This window comes from Lissotriton vulgaris, chromosome 4_1, assembly GCF_964263255.1.
Source record: "Lissotriton vulgaris chromosome 4_1, aLisVul1.2, whole genome shotgun sequence".
Lineage (NCBI taxonomy): Eukaryota > Metazoa > Chordata > Amphibia > Caudata > Salamandridae > Lissotriton > Lissotriton vulgaris.
In genome coordinates, this window is record NC_141691.1 from 1,294,374,257 (window position 1) to 1,294,400,577 (window position 26,321).

Sequence of the window (26,321 nt, forward strand, 5' to 3'; positions counted from 1 at the left end):
GCCCCGTGGCCCAAACCGGGCCTTTTTAAATATCCAAGCGTTTGCTTGCTGATCTGCCTCCGTGCGTGCATCCCCGCTACGGCCCCCCAGGCATGGAGGCATCCCCGGCCCCCCCAGGCATGGAGACATCCCCGGCCCCCCCAGGCATGGGACCCCCAGGCATGGAGACATCCTCCCCCCCCCCCCCCCCTAGGCATAGAGACATCCCCCCCAGGCATGGAGACATCTCCCCCCCCGCTCTGCACCAGACTGACACCGGCCCTGGAGGGAGATGGACAGGAGGATTTTAGAAAGTTTGGGGGTCGCAAGGGACTCCCCAGGACAGGGGCCGCAAACGAGGGACTCCCCAGGACAACTGCTGACAAGTGCAGTGATCAGCATGCGCCGAGCTTGAAGCCCTCCTTACAATGCAGGCTTCCATCACCCCTCCCGGAAACGAAGACACAGGTATTATTTACTGCATTTCAATCTTTAATGGTCAATTTGTGGTGCTAGTTTGCTTGCTGATCTGCCTCCGTGCGTGCATACCCGCCCCCGGCCCCCCAGGCATGGAGTCCCCCCCCCGCTCTGCACCAGACTGACGCCAGCCCTGGAGGGAGATGGACGGGGAGGATTTTAGAGAGTTCGGGGGCCGCAAGCGAGGGACTCCCCAGGACAGCTTATGAGCAGGGGGGCACCGTCTACCCGCCTGGCCCCCCGACTCCTGCCCCAATGACCCCCTCAGAGGCGCTACTCACGGTGAAAGAACTCCGAATAGGGAAGCGGAAATGGAGCCCGCGAGGCTTATCTCTTATCTCGGCGGGCCCAGGCCACCGTCGGGTGCCGGCTTGGGCTCGTGTTTTCCTTTTTTCTTCCCTCAATGCGCGGACTTTAACCGAAGGTGTCAGAGCGCTTCACAATAGGCACAGTAATGATACATGAAAAGATTACAAGTGAACAAATTACAAAAGCAAACGTTAAGTTGCATGAGGCAAAAGTGACAATTGTGAGAAAACAAAATACAAGAGGTAGCAAAAGGTACATTATATGAGGAATAGACTGGGACCTCGGCGAGAGGGAGGGTGTCCCTGAACACCACCATATTTCTCCGAGGTCATTCAGAAATGGCTCGGATAAAGCATCGTCTTTTTCAGATTTGGGGGCGTGGTTTTCTTTCTCTCCTCTTCCCATTGTCTGGAAGGTAAAATTCCAGCCAATGGGAAGAGGAGAGAACAAAAACAAGAAGCGAAAAAACACGCCCCCGAATCTGAAAAAGACGGGGCTTGAACGGAGTGACGCCCCTCTCCTCCAATGGCTGGCCTCCGTTTAGGAAGCCAGCCAATGTAGAAGAGGGGCGGGTTCAAGCCCCACTCTAGGAAACATTAATTCTCTGACCGAGACGGCACAAGCGCAGCCTACGGTCCTCGACCTAAAAAGGAGTGGTGGCCTGACCACGGAGGCATGCAAATGCTCGTTGACCTATGCAAGCACACACATTTTGACCCTACAAAATGATGCGTGCACAAGGTTTTTTTACCTACTGATCTGGGATTCATCAGTAAATTAAAGTGAATGAAATTGGAGTAACATGAAAGCACGTTTTTAAAGGCAGAGAGGCACAATAATTTGTTGCCTGCCTCTTAAAAAAAGAAAAAAACAATAATAAAGAAAGGACCCCTGATGGAGGAATGAGGCAGGGGTACTAGTGGAGTCGGTGGGGGAAGCAGGATAAAATAAAAATAAAGCCAGGTTGGGGGGAGTGGTCTGGGAAAAAGCAGCATACACGGGTGAGAGCAAGACGGTGCAAGTGGGGAAAAGCACACAAGAGAGAGAGAGAGAGCAGTGCCAGAGGGAGAGAACTGGAAAACACATGCACTCTCATGGAGTGCTTAATGCCTTAACTAAATGAAAAAAGGAGTTCCCTAAAAAACGAGAAGTGGAAGGATACAAGTCAGCCAATGAAAGGATGATACATAGGATATGCTCCATGGACGGGTCAAATACAAGAAGAGACAGGCAAACCAACCCAAGCTAATACACAAAGCAAGAAAATTATCATGACATTAAAGCCAACTAATGGTAAGCAAGGGTCGGGCTGCGTATATTATTTCTAGGGGGTCCCAGAAGGAGGCAAATGAGTAGCTTTGCTTTCTTGCATATGGAAACATGGAAATACCACGGAAATACCATCATATGTACAGGCATAAAGAAAAACAGATCCTTATTATTACAGGATTAAGATGAGTATTTTTAACAAGCATAACAAAAAACAGTAAGATCCACTTCTGGGCCAAGATTGTTTCCACTTTTGGGCAGATGGCAAAATAATCATATATTAGGTAATTTTCTAATCTTTTTGCAGTATTTCATTTTAAAAGAATCGTACTTTTTAGCTGCTTTAAACTGCCCGGTTCACCCAAACAACCAAGTACCTATACAGTGCAGGATCTAGTTCCAGGCCTAAGACCGTGTGACCTCCGCTACTGGAAACCTGTTAGTCGGGAAAGAGAAGGGCCCTCAACTCTTCTGAATGATTAGGGTTAACAAGTGACCCTCAATAAGTGACCCATAAGAAGACTGTATCCATGGAATGCCTCTCTGTCCAAGTTCTGGACTGTGTTCATACCCTTGATTTGGGTAGACTTGAACGGGGTCACCACCATGGATGATAGATTTCTGGATTCTGGGCTCAGTCCACTGTACTGGAGAAGGATCCACGCATTCCAGTTTTTCTACTGTCCTGATCCACAGACCGCAGAGGACAACCACCCGGAGGTGACCTTTGGATGTGACCCTCCGTGCTACATGTACGAAGGAGAAGGACTGGGTTTTTATTCAGGACTGGTCTCTGCCCACAGATGGTCTAGTGATCTCATGGAATTGTTCCAGACTGAAAGCAATTCAGCACACACAAGATACCATGATCTGGTGGCCTCTTGTAATCTCTTAAATTGAGAAGACAGCTGTAAGCTGTGTTCGGAATACCAGTGGATTACAAAGTACGCCTTTCTCTGGGATTGGCTGTTTGTGCTGACTGCAATCAATGAAAAGAGGAGAGTGAATACAAAGGCATTGCTCCCATTTTTATTTTTTTTCTCCCACCGTACTGCTGCTTTTGCAATGTATAGGTAGGCTCCACCATTTTCAGCAACGCAGATCGCCTGAAGGCTGCTACTGGGAGGAAGGACCTCTTGGGGATGGCTCGTCTCAATAGTCTTCAGCCTTTTCTGTGAGGAAAACCACGAGACCACCAATTCCCTGAAGCACTTTCTGCCAAAGGCACTCACTGACCATCCTGCAACATCTCAGTGGAGGTCTCGGGCTGTAGTCTGCTGCACAAGGAAAATTGTTCTGCCTTTTCTATAGGTCCTAGACGGGATCCTACAATGGCATAGCTTAAATCATCCGATCTCTGGCCCAGACTATCTCCAGCTTGTCTGACAGTCCTAAGGCTTATTCTTGGGCCCGGCAACCTTTGTTCTTGCACCCAAACTGAGTATTCACCAGGTCAGTCTCAGATCCTTTGTGAGAAAGGTCTACCTGGTTGCAACCACAACTCCTGCTATCTGGGCCCCTTGTTGGGTGCTAGGGTTCGAATCCACCCCGCTTCCCTCTTTCGGTCTTTGTAGTGTTTATACAGCGTTAAGACCTATATTTTAGAGGATTCTGATCTATGAGGTCTCTGTCAATAATAACAACAAGTAGTGCAATGTAGTATCATTTGTAAGGACATTTAATTGCAAGGTTTGTATTTATTTGTGATGCTTTTAGGTGCACACATTTATTTATTCAGCCTTGTGCATTATTGTTGCATGTAGGGAGTGCAGAGCATGGGCAAGATGCAGTGAGGATGTTTCTACCCAGTGCTCTCCAGTATTCCTTCAGTAATATACTTACACCATGGGAATGGTGCGATGACATTCACATACTGTTGGCTTAGGAAAACGACCCTAAACAAGGTGGGCTGCTCAGCGTCAATCTCCCTTCCAATTATCTCGTCTTTGCAAGTTGGAGAAAGAGCGTCTCTTTCCCCCAGAGTGATGCAAAAATATCCAGTGCGAGGACCTGACATCACATGCAATGGAATAAACAGAAAAGGATGCTAGTGGTCAATATATCTTGGAGAGAAAAAGGAGGCAGAATTGTTAGTATGTCCATAGTAGAGTAAGTCCATTGAACTTAAAGGACAGAAGCCCTCACCCACTCTTATGTGGCCTACTTCATCATAGTATCCCTTCTCACAGCATAATCCTGAGAGGTGGCCGTGTGGGCTACAACACTTTGCAGACTGAAGCTGTTGTGGTGGTAGTCAACCACGCAGAAGTGCTCTTTACCGGTACGTGTGGGTGTGTATACAACTATGCAAAAGCAGAGAGAAAAAGAACAATGTTAAAAGCTACCTCCTGGTGCCCCTATAGTATTTTATTCTTGTCTCCAACAGGTAGAGGCTATAAAAGTGGGGTGTAATTCAACCCAATGTAAATGGTCAGCATGTTTCTGTCTACATAACAACTGACACATGAATGCAGCAAGATTCAGAAACAAATTAACCGGCAGACAGCTGTCACAACACTCTCAGAAGAAGTGGATGTCGGATGCTGCAGGTCGTGACCGGGGGTACCTTCATAGAGATTATACCCAGAGATGCTAAGGGACATCATGTTTGTGATGGGATTCAGAAACAAACTCACAAGTAACTATGCATAGCTGCCAAGGTTTCAGATTGCCATGTGTGACATTTTCATAATTTTTGTGGAATTATGAGTGACATTTCAACAACTAGGAGTAACACTTTCTCGCGAGCAAAAATCATGCAGTGAAGACTAAGGAAACTTCTAAATATCAGAAACGACAGCCATTTGAGCAACAAGAAACACCAAGAAGTTCTTGAAACTGCTTCAGAGCACCAGAAATGGAATGGCACTAGCCCAGGTACGCCCCCTGACCAGCTTCTGCCTGAAAAATTTGGAGAGGATGATGAGAGGACTCCATGACAAATTAGTCTGGCCGCCGACGTAACTACTGCATAATACACTACACACACAGATGTCAGAGACTGTCCGAGAGCACTGTCTGAGCACAGCAGGCTGCCTCAGACAGACAAGCGTTATTAGTAAAGTTCTAAGTACTTACTGTGTTGTCTTCTAAGTTCTTCAACTTCTCTACTCTCTCCGTTTGCCACAGGTGACGTCGAGGTGGGCGGTGAGCCTGCCACCGCCCACGTTAGCCGCACGGTAGGCGGGGGGGGGGCAGTCCTCTGAGTGTCCGGGCCTGTCAAGCGCACACCACAATCTCTTGAGTGCACGACAGGCACGGAGGTTTCCATGGACGGAAGTTATCATTAGAAAAGAAAATGATAAGAAACCATTAAAATTATGTAAAAATGAAAAGCGCTCCACTTATCTGCTGGCCAAACAATCGCGTGAAATTGGAGCAAATATAAAAAAATAATAAAACATGAAAATCTGAAGCAGAGGATAAAGGGGGTGGTTGGGGGAGCTGCATCGGAGGCCGAGGGGAGCTCTCTAGAGGGAAGTGGGCTTCCGATGCCTAATTATTCCTCTGAATAGACCTCTCTGATACGCATGCCTCTAAAAGGCGGCTGCTAATGAAGCAGTGAGGCCTGCTTGACTTCGTAGAGCTTTCCATCGCCTGGCCTCCTTGCGCCGACCCCGGCTCTCTCTGCATAGGACATGGCTGTCGGGCTGTCGGGCTGTCCCGAGCGCCTTTGGTGTGTGTGAGCGTGCGTGTGTGTTGGGGCTGCTGGGGTTTGTGTAGCAGGAACTGGGGTGAGAGAGGCGCCGGGGAATCTTACTTGTTTCAGTTTCCAAGCCTGGACTTCGGTTAAAGACGAGGCTTGGAAGGGTGAGTTACTGGACGTTAGCACAGCTGAAGGAGGCGCTCTCCCCGCGGCAAATGCAGCGCTACGGCCCGATCATGCTGCACTGCAGCCACAGGCGAGGCCTCATGCCCGCCGCGCTGCCTGGCCCGGACATTGGTGTGTGACTCTGCGCAGCCACTCTGAGTCCCCCGCAGCGCCTTCTTCACGAGCCTCACTGACTTGCTTCCTGTGAACTAACAGGATGTGAGGTTTGGGCACCAGGCACCGCACACAGCTAGTTAAAACGCGGACTTCACTTGAGAGGGCAGGCCCGGGTCCCGGAAATTTAATTGGGCAGCAGCAGAGTGTCTGAGACGTCATGATTGACTCTCACTAATCATGATGTGAACAGCGCGACAGCGCCGCGAATCGAGAGCCAGCTCTGTCTGCACAGTTTTAGTTTTGCAACAGTGTAGCACAAGCATGAAGCATTATTTCAATTTGGGCACACAGCACGAGCGTGCTTCGATGTCAATTACTCCTGGAGTCTGCGGGACAGGAGCGAGAGCAGTCCACTCAGCAGAGCAGCTCTGAGCCCACCCCCCTCCACCACCCCCACCAGCGCACACACTGATCAGAGGCACCACCACCTGAGCCAGGCAGCGCGCACCTGGCGTTAAGCTAGTTTCAGCGCGTCACAGAGCAGAGTGGGCAAAATGCGTGACAATGCATTTCAGTGCGGTGATGCGGGAACACCACACTGAAATGCGTTAGCGTGACACTTGGCGGGACTGACTATGACGTGAATGCTGAATGAGATCATGTGCGGCAGCGGAATGGGAGGGCAAGAAGGTGGTAATCAAAGGCTGAGCTTTAGGTCATTAGACAAATATCCTCTTGAGGGGGACATCTTAGAATCTGAGACAAATGCTGGTCAGGGAGGGAAGAGAATGGCAATACAGTTAAGAGGAATGCTGACGAAAGCCAGACACACATCATGGATGGAAGAATTAGCGAGGTTGAAAAGACAGTCATTTACAGAACCCTTACATAAGGAAGAAGACATGGCAGGACATTTCTGTAAAGGTTCTGGGTGAGAAATAATCCCCACAAGAAGGGTTAACATTTTCACTGAATTCATTAATGACCTGCAGAAACTGTTGATCTAAACCACTTATTGGCGACACAGACGAGACAGCTAGAGGAGGGCAGGTCGGGCTAGTTTTCTTTCAAACCCTATTCCAGATTTGTTTTTTTAATCCTTCCAAGCCCTGAACACTTCCCTACTATAAACACTGAGCATCAACCAAGAACAAGCCTAAGCAACACCAAGCATTGCCAAAACAAAACCCATCAATCCCACCCGCGTCAGGAGTAATTCAAAGCGCTAAATTAATGAGCCTTCTGCATCGCAAAATGATCAAAAAACAGGGAGCTTGCCAAAAAGTCTTACTGCCAAGTTGTACGTAGGTGATACAGATCACATTAAAGCGAGAAAACAATCTCAAACGAGCACACCCCCTGCAAACAAGCAGCCATCAATTCCAAAAAACCTGAAACCCTGGGTACACCGTGGTATTTACATACGCCAGCCAACTATTCACAGAAATGAGCGAATTGCAGCCAAAGGAGTCATGGGCAGCTAAAGTTCATTATAAGTTCAAGCATTCATGGTTAACCCGAGAATATTAGTAAACAGCCAAAAGTCACCTTACTGACAGGGAATTAAAAAAACACCCTTCATCAGCATAAGCATAAGCAGATCTGGCGGGTGTGTGTGTGTGTGTGTGTGTGTGCCCCAGGAGAAAGCTGCTAACATACTCATTGGCGGTTGATGAACTTCGACAGTGGCGGAGTGTAAACGCCTGTCTTCAATCACACCAAATGAATTCAACTCCCTCTAGGGGGTTTGTGGTTATGTTCCGAATAATTTGAGTAAAAACAGAGTCAAATGGTGCATTTTGCTTTTTAATTTCCATATACATTGGCAAAAAATCTAGAGAAACTGACTTGCAACAATTGAATATGTCAATACTTTCATGGTATGCCAGCCATGTTCTACACTTCTGCAAGTGTGTTGGTGTTTTGCTCTCCCAAAGAAAATATTGAGGCAAGTCAGTGCATTTTTCAGAAAAATTACCTTGAATATTGTCTACATGGTTCATTTCACTTTCCTACCTTCACCTATTTCAAGTAGAGTCTTAATCATAGGGTTATGGCAGAGAATCTACAGGGAAGGGGCTAGGTGAAAAAATAAAAAGTGATACAAATCTCACCATCCCAGAAGTGCACAGCAGAACTAGACAATTCATAGATTCATAAAGCAGTGCTACTGCTTAATTCACAGAAACGTTCAGATCAGAAAGCAGAGATTAGAGCAATCTTAACATCACAGACCTTGCCGATGCGGATTTTTACCATGCGGTCTAGGTCTACCCAGTATTGACACCTTACTGGCAGTAGATACAACGGGAACTCTCAGTTATTCTGGGACAGTCGCTTGACCTGACTGTTGGGCATTATGCACGACCCCTGTGGCCCTCGGGTGGATCGCCGGTTCCTTGGGGGTCACCTCTCTGACTGCAAAGCAGAATTCTGCACACAAGTGGAACTCTCCCTGCGCCCCACCTACCCTGCCAGGGAGCACCAAATGTGTCAACTCTGTCCACAGTATGTCAAAGATGCCATCATTATGCGAGGGTCACCATTATGCCACAATATTTAGCTAGAGACTGTCCTAATATAACACACATAAGTACCATTATGCCAGGGACACAGATAGGTCAGTAAATGCCACAATATTTCAAATGGGGCACCATTACACCAGGTGTAGCCACAATTATGTTCATAAAACTCACAATACATCAACACGTTCTCCATCAGGTCAAGGCCACATTATGCTAAAGATAGTGATACATATGGCAAGTATGCCCACACAATGCCAACGAGCGCAGCATCTTGCCAGAGCCACCATTACGCCGAAGCTTGTTAAAATTATGTCGGAAATGCCATAAAAATTCAAGGACGGGTAGCATTATGCTAGGGATTAGCACAAATATGTCATGTGCATCTAGACTATGTTAAGGAGCAATCATTATGCCATATATAGTGTAAAATATGTCAAGGGTGGATACAATATTTCAAAGAGGGGACCACTATGTCTAGCTAAGTCACAAAAATCTTGGTTGTGCCCACCATATCTCAAAAGGGCTTGATTATTCCAGCGTCGCCATTATGCAAGGCACAATGTCTAGGATGAGCTATTGTTGCGCCAAAAGTCGCCAAAATGTCACGAATGTTCCCAATATAATAATAATATGCCACTATTGTGGCAGGAATAGCCAGAATGTTGTCAAGAATGGCCAAATATCTAGGGGTGAGCCATTATTGTGCCAGGAACAGCTAAACGGGCACAAAGTGCCAGCAACATCATTCAGCCACTCCCAACCACCTCCTTCCCACGTAAACACACACCCACCCACAAACACGTCCACATAAAAAAGTTCACATATACAGACACATTTACTCAGCCATGAAGAATCATTTATATACTCATGAGCACTTCTAAACAATAACATAACACAAACACAATAAAAAACTCACATATGCTTTTGCATCTCTGCCACTCTCCCTCATCACTTGTCTACCGGGCGGACATCCTGGTTCCCGGCTGGGCACCTCCGCAGTGGTTCCTGTTGCAGCCTCACCCTCTGGAGACCGCTGTGTCGCAGCATGTAGAGGGAACTATGGGCCTACCACACAAAGGCACATGGTGCTAGGCTTCACCATAGCTCAGGAAATTAACAGGTGAAGCCGAAGTTGTCTGCCTTCAGAGTTTTCAAATGACCTAAGCTCCTCCCTTAAAAGCAGTGAGCATATGGGATGTAACAGAGCAGAGGTCAGTGACTGCTGGGGGCAGGCAGCAGTGGGAGCAGGGACATGTGCAGCTAACAATGGCTGCTTCTTGATCTGTCCCACACAGATCCCTACTTCCTTCAGTTAAGAGCTGACCTTCTGAATGCTCTATTAAAGGGAGCAAAAGGATGTACTCCTGGGCTGGGGTCAGCTGCTGTTGGAAATCTCAGTGAGACAAGTCATACCATGTGTTTGGGAAAAACCACCACTTTTGGCAGTTCCCACCCGCCCTCACCTCTGAGACAAAAACACGCATACAGATACAGAATGACAGAGACACACGCACACACATGCTCGTATACACAGGGCATGCAGAATAAGGGGTATCTGAAGGCATCCACTTTCGCAAGCAGTGTGTTTGTGCACTCCTTTTCTTGCTTCTCGTGGGAGAGTAGCACACCAGTCTTCTCAGTTGCTCCTCCTCTCTCTTTTCTGGGATGGTGAGACTACTCCCAAAAGCCCCGTGGGCGAGCCACTCCTGAGCAACTTTTTGCTTCCCACATAATGCAAAGCCCAAAAGTGGATGGAAGAGGCATATATCTCTTTGAAAATATGCTTACATATATGTATTAATGTAGTCAACAAGGGCTCATATTTGACAGCTAATAACAAGAGAACAACTTTCAGCCAAGTTAATTATTTCCAAATATTTTTCCAAATGGGAGTAAGCATTTTGAGTTTGCAGCAAATGTAATTTGTTAAAATGCTCCATTCTTAAGTAATGTGATGTTACTCATTAAGGTCTGGCGTTCACTGGAGCAGGATGTGCTTGAGCATTACAGCATCACAAAAGAATGACCTTTCACTAGTTGGGTTAAATGTCAAAGTGATGCTTATCAAGACTGGCAGATTAGTGCAGTGCTCCACGGCTCAAGAGCAGGGAGGTAACATAGGCCCTCATTCAGCCAGAGAACTCTGAGTATCCATAAGATATGGGAGCCTCAGGGGTCCATGACTATGTTCAGCAGTGGATACCCATTGTTTTCTATTACGCCACTGCCCGACAGGCCCAGATGTAGAAAGAAGCCACTGGAAAAAAAAGTCCTCACGGAAGAAAGGGTAAGTGGCTCAACTCTTGGTTAGTACTAAGCAGACCATAGCAGTGCCCCTCCCTTCCTCAGATAACAAATTCCAGGGGCAAAGGCTGACAATTGAAAGCAGGCCTTATAAGAATACGCACCCCGCCGTTGCAGCTCCTGGGCCCATGGTCAACATTTAAAGGCAATGGGTGGAATAGTCGTCTCCTATGATGCCTCCACCACCTCACAGAAAGTGAACATGATCTCGTATGAACTGCTAATATTTGGTAAATGTGATTGAGATTTACAAGCTAGGAGCCACAAATCTACCAATGCTCACTAGTAAGAGGCTTTTGAGTTGTGCACACTGCAATTTGTAAAGTCGAGTGATATATTGTGAATGTCTTTACAAAGCGAAAACTACAGCATCTACCGCATGTCTGTTTTCAACAGCTTTCAAAGGGCTTTCTACATTTGGGTTTTCAAGTATAAAGTTTTATCATGGTGTCTCACTTACTGGGCTAGATCATAAAAAACACAAGTATTGTGGGCATTCAGCATTGTATTATTAACTTCATACATTTCCTCTCACAGAGAAACCTCCTGACTTAATGACAGTAGGAAGTGTTTTGTTGCTTAACCCCTTCCATGCTGGGCCGTTTCCGCCGCTGTGCGGTAAACAAAAGAACAGGGCGGGGCCGTGACGAACCCCAGCCGTTATCAGCACACGAGCGCCGCAGAGCGTGACGGCTGGGGTTCGTCACCAGCATGGAAGGGGTTAATACAGACCATCCCTGTCAAAAGTAGCAGTCAGAAAAGAGTGGCAGTCAATAGCAAGGCTGATTGACTGTAAAAAGACAAACATCCTGAAAACAAGCGAGCAAATCAATGCAGATGTATCAGTCTACATTAAAGTGTCTGAATGTGCAGTCTACGTTTTTTGTTCTTTCTGGTAACTATAGTTGCCTTTATATACACATGTGCGAGTTATTTTTAGAACTACTAATTGAAAAAATTGCATTTAAGGTAGGGCACATACATCAACAAAGCAAGACACCAAACTGCTATGTTTGAATGGCAAAATGTTGGTAGAAGCATTAAGAACATAGAAGAACCTATATCAATCAACATAAGAGTGTCAAGCAAATAGAAACAAACGCAGAAAAGGGAAACAGGAAGCCAGGAATTCAAGCGGTCAGTGAGATAGTTTACACCGACTGTCAGTTCCCAATTAGTAAAGAAATAGAGTGCACGTGCTCGGTGTGAAAAAGGACCCTCAGGCCCCAACTAAAAGTTGGTAGCCAGTTGTCTTCATTGGGCCCCAGATAGATAGAAAGGAACATGAAATAGTGATTTAGAAAAGTGCCTTAAAAAGAGTGTGGGCTACTCATCAAACAATTCATTTTATTGAGAAGGTAGCTCTAACTCTATTAAAATCAGTGAAAAAGGATGGACTGATGATTGGTTGAGTTAGTTAGAACCAATGAGTCCTCACAGTAGTGACAGATAAACAAAAATGGTCAACATGTTTCTGCTTAAGAGCCTAGGGTCAGCTCAGCATTCATCAGGACCAGAACATTCATTCTTACTCCCCGGTGGACACTCACTAAGGTATCCTAACCTAAGGTGTAGAAAAAGAAAGAACTAATACAACCTGATTTGGTAAAAGTTCATATGGAATTTTTTTTATCCAAAAGTCTCGCCTCATTAAGGGAGACAAAAAATTCGTAATTGTCCGTATGAAAACTCCATGGGCTGGCGGCAGGGGGAAACCTTCACGCTCAGACCATTAGCTCCTGAGCGACTCCCCGTCGGTAGACCTACTTCAGCCTCATCCGCCACCCGACACAACATAGAAGAACACCTTAAAGACAATAATCAAAGAAATATTGATTTCCCAAAGCTTCCACATAAGATGCTACGTTACTCTTTAGTGTGCAATATGTTATTAGAAGAAAGTTTCAAACCTATATTCTCCAGTTCCCAAGATATAATAGAATACATAAATATTTTGGTCAAAACGATACAAAGGAAAAAGTCTAAAACACCCTTGACATGATTTAATGGCTTATGGTGTGAAAAAGTAGCACTAACAAAATAAGGGCCCGATTTAGAGTTCGGCGGACAGGTTACTCGGTCACAAACGTGACGGATTTCCTGTCCGCCGTATTGCAAGTGTCATTGGATACAATGCACTTATAATATGGCGGACGGGATATCCGCCAGGTTAGTGACAAAGTAATGCAAAATTAACATTTGATGGATAGAATGCTGAACAATGTCAAACATTCACCCCAGTACAGAGATCTGGGCCTAAATCCATCATTTTTTTGCTCACCGTGCCATTCCAGTTTAAACCTAGCCATATGCAAATCAATCTTGACTCTGTTCCCCATGGGAACAGTCCAGCCCAATCTGCCAAGCCAGGTCTTCCCTGGAATGGAACAAGCATCCTGAGACTAGTTTCGGGGTTTCACCCCTCATTATCCAGGATAGCTTGACTTCAGTGGCATGAAGAGCACGGGACCCACGTCCTGGCATACCCATCCCACTCGGGGTGACAAATGCAAAAAGAACATTTGATGGACAGAATGCTGAACAATGTCAAACAATCACCCCAGTACAGAGATCTGGGCCTAAATCCATCAGTTTTTTGCTCCCCAGGCCATTTCAGTCAAAGATGCTTTTCTTACGGTACAGGAAGGACCTAGCTTGGCAGTTCAGGCTGGACTGTCCCCATGAGGAAAATGGTCAACACAGATTTGCGAAAGGCTGGGACTGAACTGGGGTGGCGAAGTGAGCTAATCAGCGATGATGGATTCAACCCAGATCATATAGCGACTGGGGGTGAGTGTCATAAAAGTTCAGTGCTCCATCCATCATCTTATTGCGTTTGTTTTCCCTAAGTTGGTAGGGTATACCCAGACATGGGTCCCTTGCTCACTTTGCCACTGGATTCAAGCTAGCCTGGCTTATGAAGGGTTTTACCCTGAAACCGCCCTCAGGATGCTTGATTCCGGTCCAGGGAGGACCTGGCTTGGAAGTTCAGGCTAGACTGTTCCCATGAGGAGCAGGATCAAGACTGATTTGCATATTCCTGGGTCCGAACTGGAGTTGCGAAGTGAGCTAAAGAAGGATGATGGATTTAACCCAGATCTAATAGTGACTGGGGGTGAGTGTCTGAAAAGTTTCAAAGCTCTGTCCATCGTCGTACTGGGTTTGCTTTGTGACAGAGTAACCCATCCGCCGAACTCTAAATCAGGCTCTAAATCTCCCATCAAAGAAACTATTGGTGTGCCTTGCACTGCACTGGCATTATGCTTTTTTTAAAGTCTTGCTGTTAGTTTCAAAAAGTTAATACAATGGAGGCTGATACGTGCGTCACATTCAACTAAAAATCACAGTTGCCAAAATATTCAACTTTCGCAAGGCCCTTACTTCCTCATACCTCTTAACATATTAATTGTCAATTATCAGACTGATTTCCAAGATGGTTTCTACTTTCAGTATTTCGTGCCTTGCATACTTCACAATTTTTACTTTATCAAAACAGACCCAAATCCTCCATCTAGGTGATAAAGTTGTGTTGAGTAGGCCTTCCAATGGGTATATTAACAGCGGACGCTATTTATCCTCAAAGGGATATCACATTTCCTCTTGATTAATTACTAGCTTTTCCATCACTAATCTCCGCTACTGTTTGATGGTATTCTGGTGACCAGGTCTCTCCACTCACAAGCTACTACTTGGTTGAAAGCCCTCAGGCATTGCAGCTCCACATGCCAATCCCCTTTTGGTATGTTGTTATATGTAGGAGGTCTAAGTCCCAGCATGAAGACTCATGGTCCAAATGCTAAGGGGAAACCTAGAAATTGTTTAATTCAAAGTGCAGAACCTTAGGGCAGTTCTGTTAGATGTAAGGTGTGACTGTCCACATTTTCTCCAACACAGGAAGGCTGCACAAGGGAACACATGGTGTATTCCCACTGGTGTGTAGCACCAATTGTGGAAAGTAGTAAAGTGTATTTCCCTATATGTAATGCAAACTGATCATTTGCTTACGTCTTTGTGCAAATGCTCCTATTGTTTGCTATCAACTGGCTTTCCTACGCATTTTTCCCATTTACTCATAAATGACCAGCTAGTATGTTCTGGGTTATCAGTAATTAGTGTATACAGCCTAGGATAATTCATTTTGTCCCCATCAGTTTACCTATCGCTTTTTCAATGTTGTTATATTCCCTTATGGAGGGCGCCAGATAATTTTTACAAGACCCATTGGTGAACTTGTGAGTCCCACCACTTGGCAATCTGCTTTAATGTGTCGAAGTATTTTAATATTTAAGTTGTGGAAGAGATCTGATAACATTTTACAACCCACTACTCTCCACAAGTCAAAATGGCATTCCAACCCTGCAGGAGAGAATGTCAGTTAAAACGAAAATGAGTTAATGTATAGGAGAACATGGTCATGCCTGACTTTTCTGCAACCTCATTTCAAAGTGCAAGTATTTTATACATACAGGAGAATAACACACTTCTGGGCCTTGTCTCTTTGTTGAGGCAAATAATGTCCTAAAGTGGTTGTCCGTGGTCCATGCTTACCCAGGATTTGTCCGACTCACACCTCTATGTAAAAAAACACAATTAGACTGCGATATAATATGCAGGGAAGTATGAGCGAGTGCCCCCTCTTAATTTTTAGTTTCTGTAACAGTCCTAGCAATGTTATGTTCTAGATCTCAACGTATTCCAAACAAATCTCACTACTTTATAGATCTAAGCAAAGAAATATCCAGTCAATGGGCCAAAAAGAGCTATAAAACTATCAGTAGAACATTCATTTTTGAGGAAGTTAATACCACCTGCCCGGGATAGGTAAGAGCTGTACATGGATCTAGGTCCTTCTTAATGCCACCTATAAGTGGAGGGAGATTGTCCTCATACATTTGGGATATTTGTGGTGTTATCTTAATGCCAGAGTAGGTATTGTATTAGAGGAAATGTTGATTTTAACTCTCGAGCTCTGTCATCTGGGGGTGTAAGGTTTAAAAAGTTGGACTTGCGCATGTGTATTTTATAACCAACTGAGCTGGGAGTAAGGACTTGACAGCAAGATGACTTTGTCTGCATAAAGGGACTGCTTGGCCAAACATTATTCCACTTATATTCGCTCATGGGTGAACATATTCTGCTAGTGGTTCGATACCTAAATCAAAAAGTAGGCGCAATGCAGGACACCCTAGGCGAGCCATAACCATGGCTTTATACACAGGACCAAAGCCTATCTACGCCATGACATTTCAAAAAGGACCAATCCATCAATTCATAGGCGTTTGTGGCATCCAGCAACATCAAGATCATCAGGAGCGCATCTCTCTGCGCCTTTTCGGCCAAGTGCATCATCGTTCTAATATTATTGTGTGTTTGCTTGGTTGCCGCAAATTAAGATAAGTCGTTCCGCAAACATTTTCGCGTACAGTTTTAAGTCTAAATGTAAACATCTGATCAGCCTATACAATGAGTGTACCTTTGGGACACAGCCCTGTTTAGGTATAACTGTGATGGTTGCTTCGCCCATAGAGGCAGACTTTTTACCTTGAGTGGCAAAAGAGTCGAGTAGGATTTCTAATGTGGGGATTAGAAGGGTCACCAAGGTTTTATTGAAAGTGCCCGTAGACCTATATTGGTCTGAGGCTTTGTCTTTTTAAGGTATTGATGGCCTTCCATATCTCTGGCACAGAGATAATGGCTTTCAATGTTTTCCTTTCTACTTCAAAGGCTAGAGGGAGTTTGAATCAGTCTAGGTACAGATCTTATTATGTTTGTGAAGAGCTATTGTTAGTGTATACCTTTTTCTAAAATTTTCTAAACTCTTCACTTTTGTCTTCATTTCTTGTAAGCGCCCACCCTTTAGCAGACCATATTACTGTAATTAATGTACCTGAATTCCGTATTGTCATTCAGTTTTTTGGCAAAGAGATTTTTTTTTAAATTATAAGGGTGTTTTGTCAAACGTAGGAACGAGAGCTCCGCCATATTAATAGGGAGCGTTTGCAGGTGAACCCCTCTATGATATCAGTTTACAATGGCACAATAGTTTCTGAGCTTCTAATTTGTGTTTTTATTTTTCAAATTGGCAAGGATCGAAATAGGTTAATCTCTAACAATGGCTTTAAAGCGTCCCAGATACCTAAAGGCGACACTTCCTCATTGTATCCGCAGGTTACAGTCAGTACAGAATGCAGCAGCCAGACTACTCTGGAAAATTCCCATCACTACTCCAACTACCAAATACATTAGGAAACTACACTGGTTAAAAATTGAAAATCGGGTCAAATTCAAATCCCTATGTTTCATGCACAGGATTTCCACCAATACCGCCCCAAAATACCTACAAAGCCTGATGCGCCCCTACCGTCCCTCTAGATCTCTTCGGTCCTCTACGGCAAATAATTTTGAAATCCCAAAGATCAAGTTGTCACGCATGGGTGGCAAGTCCTTTTCTTTTCTAGGACCCACACTTTGGAATTCAATGCCACACACATTGCGGTCTGAACCAAGCTACATCAAATTCAGGAAAGCCCTAAAAACATGGCTATTCAACATCTAATTCCTGTAACCGCATTGACACTGGGATCTGTCGCGCCGGGAAACCCTTTGTTGGGTAGCTGTGCGCCATATAAATTCAAACAAATAAAATAAATAAATATCAATGTGTGAAAAAACCGAGCTAAGTGAAGCTTCTGAGAGGAGAATACAGTATATATTATTCCTTCTGTAAGTGGCTGAACTTCTAGGCAGATATTAGCTAAAAGGAGCCAGACTTCCTTGTCTTTCTTGGGTTTTAATATTGAAATATGACAATTCATTTATTCTTCTCCTTTGCTGGTTAGAAATAACCTAGTGGTTAACACTTGTGCTTAATTCCAGCTGTGTTCTTGTGTGTTTAGATATCTGGTTAGTGACAAAATTCCATATTGCCTCTTTTTTTTGGATGGGGGTTAATTCAGGCCTAACTATTATATGTAAAGACTTTCCCCCGTGGGAATACATAGAAGTATGTTGGTCACACGTGAGGGCCTCCAATCCTGCCCCAAAGGGAGAATTTTGGACAACTATCTTGTAAAGCGCTCTGATGTTTTTGTTATTCTTTTATGCTGTAATTTGTCTCTTACCGTAACTAGCTCTATCATGTAAAGAGCTCTGATACCTCTGGGTCCAGCCAGCGCTATATAAAACCTCTTAAATAAAATAAATAAATAAATATCGGCACCTCGTAATCAGTGATCCCCCGTCTTTGGTATGTTACTGTTACAACGCAACTTTTACGTCGTAATGCTGTTACAACGCAGCTTTTACAGCGCTGGTTCCATTACATCGGATGCTATTACAACGCAGGATATTACATAGCAGATGCTATTACAACGCATACCATAACATCGTAAGTATTGGTAAGTATATAATTTTTTTTTAATTTTATTTAATATTATTTAATTAATTTAATTAATATTAATTATAAATAAATATATTTATTTATGTTTTTTAATATTATAAATTAAATATATTAATTTAAGTAATTTTAAAAATAAGTATGAGTATAGGAGTATATGTTTTGGGGTACTGAGGTATATGTTTTGGGGTGTTTGGGTATTTTTAGGTTTTAGGGCTGGGTTTGGGTTTTGGGGTACAGGGGTATTTTTAGGTTTTAGGGCTGGGTTTGGGTTTTGGGGTACAGGGGTATTTTTAGGTTTTAGGGCTGTGTTTGGGTTTTGGGGTACAGGGGTATTTTTAGGTTTTAGGGCTGGGTTTGGGTTTTGGGGTACAGGGGTATTTTTAGGTTTTAGGGCTGGGTTTGGGTTTTGGGGTACAGGGGTATTTTTAGGTTTTAGGGCTGTGTTTGGGTTTTGGGGTATAGGGGTATTTTTAGGTTTTAGGGCTGTGTTTGGGTTTTGGGGTACAGGGGTATTTTTAGGTTTTAGGGCTGGGTTTGGGTTTTGGGGTACAGGGGTATTTTTAGGTTTTAGGGCTGTGTTTGGGTTTTGGGGTATTTTTAGGTTTTAGGGCTGGGTTTGGGTTTTGGGGTACAGGGGTATTTTTAGGTTTTAGGGCTGGGTTTGGGTTTTGGGGTACAGGGGTATTTTTAGGTTTTAGGGCTGTGTTTGGGTTTTGGGGTATAGGGGTATTTTTAGGTTTTAGGGCTGTGTTTGGGTTTTGGGGTACAGGGGTATTTTTAGGTTTTAGGGCTGGGTTTGGGTTTTGGGGTACAGGGGTATTTTTAGGTTTTAGGGCTGTGTTTGGGTTTTGGGGTACAGGGGTATGTTTAGGTTTTAGGGCTGGGTTTGGGTTTTGGGGTACAGGGGTATTTTTAGGTTTTAGGGCTGGGTTTGGGTTTTGGGGTACAGGGGTATTTTTAGGTTTTAGGGCTGTGTTTGGGTTTTGGGGTACAGGGGTATTTTTAGGTTTTAGGGCTGTTTTTGGGTTTTGGGGTACAGGGGTATTTTTAGGTTTTAGGGCTGTGTTTGGGTTTTGGGGTACAGGGGTATTTTTAGGTTTTAGGGCTGGGTTTGGGTTTTGGGGTACAGGGGTATTTTTAGGGTTTAGGGCTGGGTTTGGGTTTTGGGGTACTGGGGTATTTTTAGGTTTTAGGGCTGGGTTTGGGTTTTAGGGTACAGGGGTATTTTTAGGGTTTAGGGCTGGGTTTGGGTTTTGGGGTACAGGGGTATTTTTAAGGTTTTTAGTTTTTTTTTAAAGTACGACTTTAATTAAATTGAATTAATTAAATAAATTATAATTAATTAAATTTATTAAATCAAATTAATTACAATTTTAAGATTAATTCAATTATATTAATTAAATTAAATTAAATAAATTTAAATAATTTCTATTATAACATTTATTAAATTAAATTAATAAAATTATATTAAATTAATTAAATTACATTAATTTCTATTTAAAATTAAATTAAACTTATTTAAATAAATTATATTAATTACATTTTTACTATTATTTTAATTATATTAGTAAAATAAAATTAATTAAATTAACTTAATTACATTTTTTTTAAAAAGTTATACTTACCTATACTTACGATGTAATGGTATGCGTTGTAATAGCATCTGCTATGCAATATCCTGAGTTGTAATGGCATCCGATGAAATGGAACCTCCGTTGTAAAAGTTGCGATGTTACAGCATGCGTTGTAAAATAACGCGTTGTAACATCATAGATCCCCTGTCTTTTCCCAGACAATCACCCTTATCTTGAAAAACACAAAGATAGTTAACCCTCCCTCTCACTTATCCTTTGCGTTAAACTGATATCCTAACATGTGGGGGAATCCTTTACGAGTATTTTCTCATTCCACAAATTCATAAAAATGTATCTCTGTGAGGTGTCTATCTGTAGGCTGTGCTCTGTAGAAATGTGCCTGCCAATCAGGGATGCGAGATGGAATTCCTCACCTAATGAAGTTCTAAGCAAATTATGTCCATAGTTACTGATGTGAGTGACTACTATTTTTGGGGTTGGGGGAGGAGAGGGTTTTTTTTACAGATCTAATTTCCTTTTCTCCGCCTAACCCTCTGAACATGTGCGGCTTAAAACCATTAAGTGTGTTCATTGGGACAACTTGCTGAACATTTCCTCCTCTTCAAGAGGGCACGGAATTGGCATCATTTTCTTTAGGCTTTGCGTTCTTGAACCCTTGTCCAATTCTGCCACCCATCCACCCCGATCACTGTTTCTACCAAACATTATGCAAAGAGCCAGACTGTAGTCCAGTTGTGTTCATGGTCTTTCAGGATATTGATTGCAGGTACGAAGTGGTTAGTCTGATTATCAAAGCTTTCGTGAGTTTCGCCATTTCTGTTGCACGACTTGTCTCTTTCTAGTCAAACGCAATATCACACGGGCGAGTCCTTCAATATAGAAAGGCGGCGGTTTTAAAAGGGTAGCTTGTGACAGATCTTGTAAGACAGAATACCCATGAATATCATAGGTGGTTCCAAGTATTTTCCGAGTTACAAACAGTACCTCTTCCTTCTATTGACTCTGTAAGGGTCTTCAGGAGTCCTTGAGCGAACTGGATCGACAAATTGACGCAACTCCTCTGTCTTGGACCCTAGTGCAGATTTCAGTTCTTGTCTACTCCTTTCCATTTCCACCCTAAGGATATCCCTGAGCTCACTTCTTAGTACCTGAAATGCATTCTGCAAGTTAGACTTAGGGATGACATGGTTGGGGCCATCGTCTCAATCACAGCGGAGCACAAGAAGGGTACTGCATTTAAAAGTTTCTGCACCAGGTGTGTCAACCCTTGTCGCAGGCTATTTTTAGGCGGCATTCAACAGTGTATGTAGTCAGTCTCACATGCAGACGTAGGTTTATGATTCAATAATCACCAGTTTTATGTCTCCATCTGTTGTGGCTACCTATGCATTCAGCTGCGGAACATGTCCAGTGTAGCAAACGTTTGTATATGACTGGCAGTGGCACTACATCGGCACCAGGGCACTCTAGTAGTTTTATCAGTGACAGACAAAATTATATAAGGACCCTTGAGGTCAAGCTGAGAGTCGGGCCTCTTGCATCAATTTATTTGCACCTGGCTACTTTATTGACTCTCTGCATTTTGGTTCACTTGTGTTTGGAGCTGCTTTTGGTACCGCAGGTCTCTTCCACCAGGTGGGGCTCAGACAGCAGTTCATGTGTCGCCTCTTTGAGGGGAAGTGGGCGGGCCACATGGCTCTCTACCTGTTGCTCTTCATGGGCGCTAGCCCCTGGAGCCCATCACCTCCTGATGTACACTTCACAGCCCTCCAAAGCACTAACAGTGAAGAGCCATGAACTGCCAGCTTCTAGTCACATCCATGGCCCCTATCCAAAACCCCACCATCACACACAGGTGCCAGCTGAACACCACCACTGGCATTATTTTTCTTTACACTGAGCTGATGCCACCATCTTGAGTATCAGCAATGGCATCCACGTGGACAGGCCCAGTCTCCACCAATCCAACCCCAACACTCTGCATCTGCAGGCAAAGTCCCTCAAGATGATTTACTAGTTGTCATTAATTTTGTGTCATTATTGTTGACGAGGGCATGCTGTACGGCTCGTGGCAGAGGGCAGAAAGGAAACATGTCTACTCAAAGTGCCATCTCTAGGACTCCTCCCTCCCATGGCATATCTTAGTTATGTTCTGACATGGTGACTTGGGGAATCTGCAGCCCTTATGTTGCTTATTAAAACACAGATTGAAAATGTTTGTTCTCACTTCTGCATTTTGTATGCCAGTGTACCGGCCTGGTCACTACATGTGAACACAAAGCAGCCTACAAGTCAATGTTATAGATCCTCTGATTAAAGCATGCACACATTTTTCTGAAACTACTAAATCTATAAATATTTTGCAAGATCTTTCTTCTTAATTGTCTTGTTACAAGAGTGGTCTGGCAGTTCAGAGAGAGATCGCTACATCGGCGTATCTATATTGATGCTCCATCTTGGGAAGGCAGAGGAACTGTTTAACTCAATCTTTACTCACTCCAATGGTGACTTGAAATTGGAGAGCTCTTCTGACTCCTTGCCCACATAAAGGCCTTCCCTTGCTCAGACTGGTCATAGGACATACCTATGCAGTAAGTGTTAGGGAACACCAAAACTATCAGGGCTCCTATTACCAAGGCCTCAACAATCTCAGAATTTAGTGGCAGCTATTTATGAGATTTTAGAGGCCTGAAACTCAGACTGAAAGAGTTTGGTGGGGTCATCCTGTATGAAAAGTAGGAGTGGGCTGGGTTAGTCACAGGTTATCCTTGGTGCATTTCAGGCATAGGAATTGCACCAACACAAACGGGTTTCTTTATGTAGTGTCTAGCTGTACCCACCAATCTAGTAGCATTTCCGGATCTTGAAGACTTTCCCGACACCAGAAACAAAAAGAGGAGGCTGTTCTCACTTGAGTCAGTGTCCTTGCTGGACCCAGCTTGGTTACTGGGCATGCAGAAAGCAGCCTCCCAATATACTGCACTTACTATTAAGCTTCTTAATGCCTTATCCTTTTGTCAACCTTGCAGCCTGTGTAGCTTGATGGAGTTGAAGTCCATTAAACCGAGGAGGGAGAAGTCTGCCACGGACACTTGAAATCTAAGAGCCTCTACAAATGGCTACAAGTGAAAGAAGTTTGCCAAAAGTGTGATGACGTATTTGTGAGAATCAAAATCTGCCAATGAACAGTAGTTCAGGTCACCGAGAAGCAGAAAAACTACTAATACATACAAATAGCTACAAAATAAAGTCATTCTTACTTCCATTTGAGGAGTGAGGTGAAGTGCATCCATCAATTCACAAAAGACATATATTCACCATCAGCAACCCACAGTGTATCTCACCATGAGCTCCAACGTGGGCTCCCACCAGCCATATCTATTGCCTAGTGGCTCGCTCCACCTCTACTCGTTGGCTCCACCACAGAGAAGGGAAATGTCCACTAATGGGAGGAGATGTGGTCTAGCGGCTAAGCTGTCAACTTTAGGACCTAGGAACTTGGGTTTGACTCCGGCCTTGGCACTTGAACAAAAATCTCTAACTTCCTATGCTTAGAATGTAAACATGTGAAATGCAAATATTTAATCCAAAGTTGTAAATCCTCACTTGATATACGCAACCTTCCAACACCTTCGATAAGGTACAGTGCTCTTTTGCTTTCTGTTCATTTGCACATACAGGCCTCAAAACTGGTGAAAGGAGAAATGACGAAGTGAAGGGGTCCAGCACATCTGCCATCCTTGCATCATTGGTTTACTTCTCACCCCCTCCCACAAAGTGAGAATGTAGCCTCTTGGGTCACTCGCTCCCCTCAACCTGCCTAGGTGTCTTCTGGGGTATGGGGGAAAGCAGACAGAGGAAGAGTGAAAGAAGAGTGAGTACAAACCAAGGATGAGAAGAATAACACAAGAGACCGGAAAAGTGAAAAAGTGGGAGCGAGGGAAATAAGGAGAAGCAGGCATAGAGATATGTACAAAGGGGCAAAGAGATGAGAAGCAGAGAGAGGAAGAATCGATAAGAGTGAGGGTCAGAGAGGGAGGGAAAGGCAGGGGCTGGACTTTCGCTTTTGTTCACAGTTGCTGTGATGAACTTTGGCATTGAGCAAGAAACTTTAAAACAACACAGGTCAAAATCACCATAATGTTCGAGGTAGCACAATGACATACCCTTTGACTCCCAAGAACATCACAAGGTTGGGCACTTCTCTCAACTTAGAAACTCAGGACCTTACTTGCTGCCGAGGGATTAGGCTAAGGACAAGGAGGAAAACTATGCAACATTAACATGACTCTTAGATGTTTTTTTCTTCCTGTTATTGTCTTCATAGTTACAGAGATCACGGGTAGAATGAGAAGAGCCAAGGGTAGAAGATGCTACCCATAAGTACCCCTATTTGAAGTACAGTATTAAAACCTGGAGAAATTCTGTGTAACAACTGTTTTACCAACAGCTTGAGTTACAGAACTGCACGTTGTATGATATAGGTGTGATTGTGGTTTCAAGCATCAGTCCAGCTGGACCTTTGGGCTTTTAACAGCCAACTGAGCAAAACGGCTCCTGGTCTGCAGGATGAGGTTAAATTGGATCAGCTACAAATAGATGACTGGCTCTTAAGTCCCTTAGACCATATTTTGCCTTTGAAATCCCATCACCAGGAGGGTGATGGGATTTCAAAGGCAAAATACACCCTTCGGCCACGCAGTTTTCTGTAGAATTACAAGAAGCTAAGACTTTGGAAAGGGCATGGAGGGTGAATTATGATGCTTCCTCTAAGCTCAAATATAAAATGGCTCGGAAACGCTATCATAGCCGCTTTATAATGGCTGGAGCCGCATTCTAATTTGATCTGATCTTGTTGGCCCCAAAATTGTCCTAGAATGCTCTTTTGAATAGAAACTGAATATTCGGAATCTTGTAGGATTGTCCCCGAATCAACATTAGCATAGGCTCACTTTGAGGAATTAGCGCTCTTTTTTTCAGAGCAAAGTACATGATATCCAACACTCCTTGAGGGAGGCCAGAGGGGAATCCTCACAGCCTTACAGCCACCTGGCACCATCAGCGTCCGAGGACTCTATTTCCTGAGTCACCCATCCTGTCCCTCAGACATGGGACACTTGGGATGCCCTGGACCTACCTTTATTTGTCTCCCTTGCACAAGCTGGAAGATCTGGCTCCCCCAAAGACCCTCTTTCCTAGGCCCAGCTCTGGCAGCTGGATCCTGACGTAATGCTTCATCGGGTAACTCTTCTCACCTGCTCAGAGTCATCCCTTAGACTTGGAAGCACTCCATGGTCCTTCCCATTCTGAAAAAAACTTAACTTTCATCTGGTCCAATTAAAGACCTATTTCGCTGCTACCCATTATGTCTAAAATTTTAGAAAAATTTCTGTTAACAACTCTCTGCTTTTGTGGAGTGTCAACGTTTTTTACATGACTCCTAGTCTGGGTTCAGAGCTGGGCAAAGTAGCGAGTCGGCCCCACTCGGGGGTCACAGAACATCTTAGACAGCTCCTAGTGAGACAGCAGCGCTGATTTTACCCGATCTAAGCGCTGCCTTTGAATGGCACGTGCATGGCTGTCTTCTTTTCTAAAGCACCGAACCTTTCAGGTTTTCTCGGGTAACACCTCGCCTATGTGCCATGCTCTGACCGCCGGGGTTCCGCAAAGATCTGCTTTAAGCCCAGCACTTTTTAATAATCTATGTTTGATCAATGGCTGACCTGGTGGAACGTTGGGGGTGGACTCTTTTCTCCTATAGGATGATCCCCAAATCATCTTTTCTTTATCATCTGCACAGGATCACAATTCAATAGCCTCTTGGAAGAACAACTCCTCTCTTAAATTGAATGGAGGAAAACAGAGGTTCTGGTGCTGGGAAACAATCTGTCCTTCTGGGGACCTCAACACTGGCCGTCTGCTCTGAGTGACACCCCTGTCTCTGCTCTCAAAGCAAAGAATCTTGGCTTTCTAGTAGATTCTCAATGCTCTATGAAGCCCCAGGTGGCAAAGGTAGTCGCAAACTGGTTCGCGACCTTGAAATGGTTACACAAATTCATATGGATTCTTCTTGAATCTGCTCAGAGAACCGTCACCCCGACACTTATCTGGACATGACCCTGGCAACCTTCTGTACCTGGGGGCTAACAAAGCCACCATGAGACGTATACAGATGGTGTGAAATGCTGCTGCAAGGTTGATATAGCTATTGCCTAAATATGCATCGACTAAATCTGTTCTTCACACGTTGCATTGATTAAAGGTGGAGAAACACATTAAATTAAAGGCATTATGCTATGATTTTAAAGTAAGGGCAGGAACTACTCCCCACCATATCACTAACCTGATAACTTTGTGTCTGCCTGCTCGCTGCCTGTGCTCCAGTAACCTCACTTTGTGTTCTCAGGTTTAAATGATCTCGCATGGGAGGTCGCTCCTTTGGGCACAGGGCCCTAAACCTTGAAAACCTCTACCTGAATACCTAAGATTCTACACTTCATTGATAACTTTTCGCGGACAGCTGAAACCATGGCAGT

The 26,321-nt window shown here is 44.2% G+C and overlaps 1 protein-coding gene across 2 annotated transcripts in view; it reads right to left on the reverse strand.

The window, feature by feature from the left end:
* The window catches only part of LOC147723143 (solute carrier family 66 member 2-like), a 378,739-nt gene that overhangs the window by 243,915 nt on the left and 108,503 nt on the right, over positions 1–26,321 (reverse strand). The window lies entirely within an intron of this gene.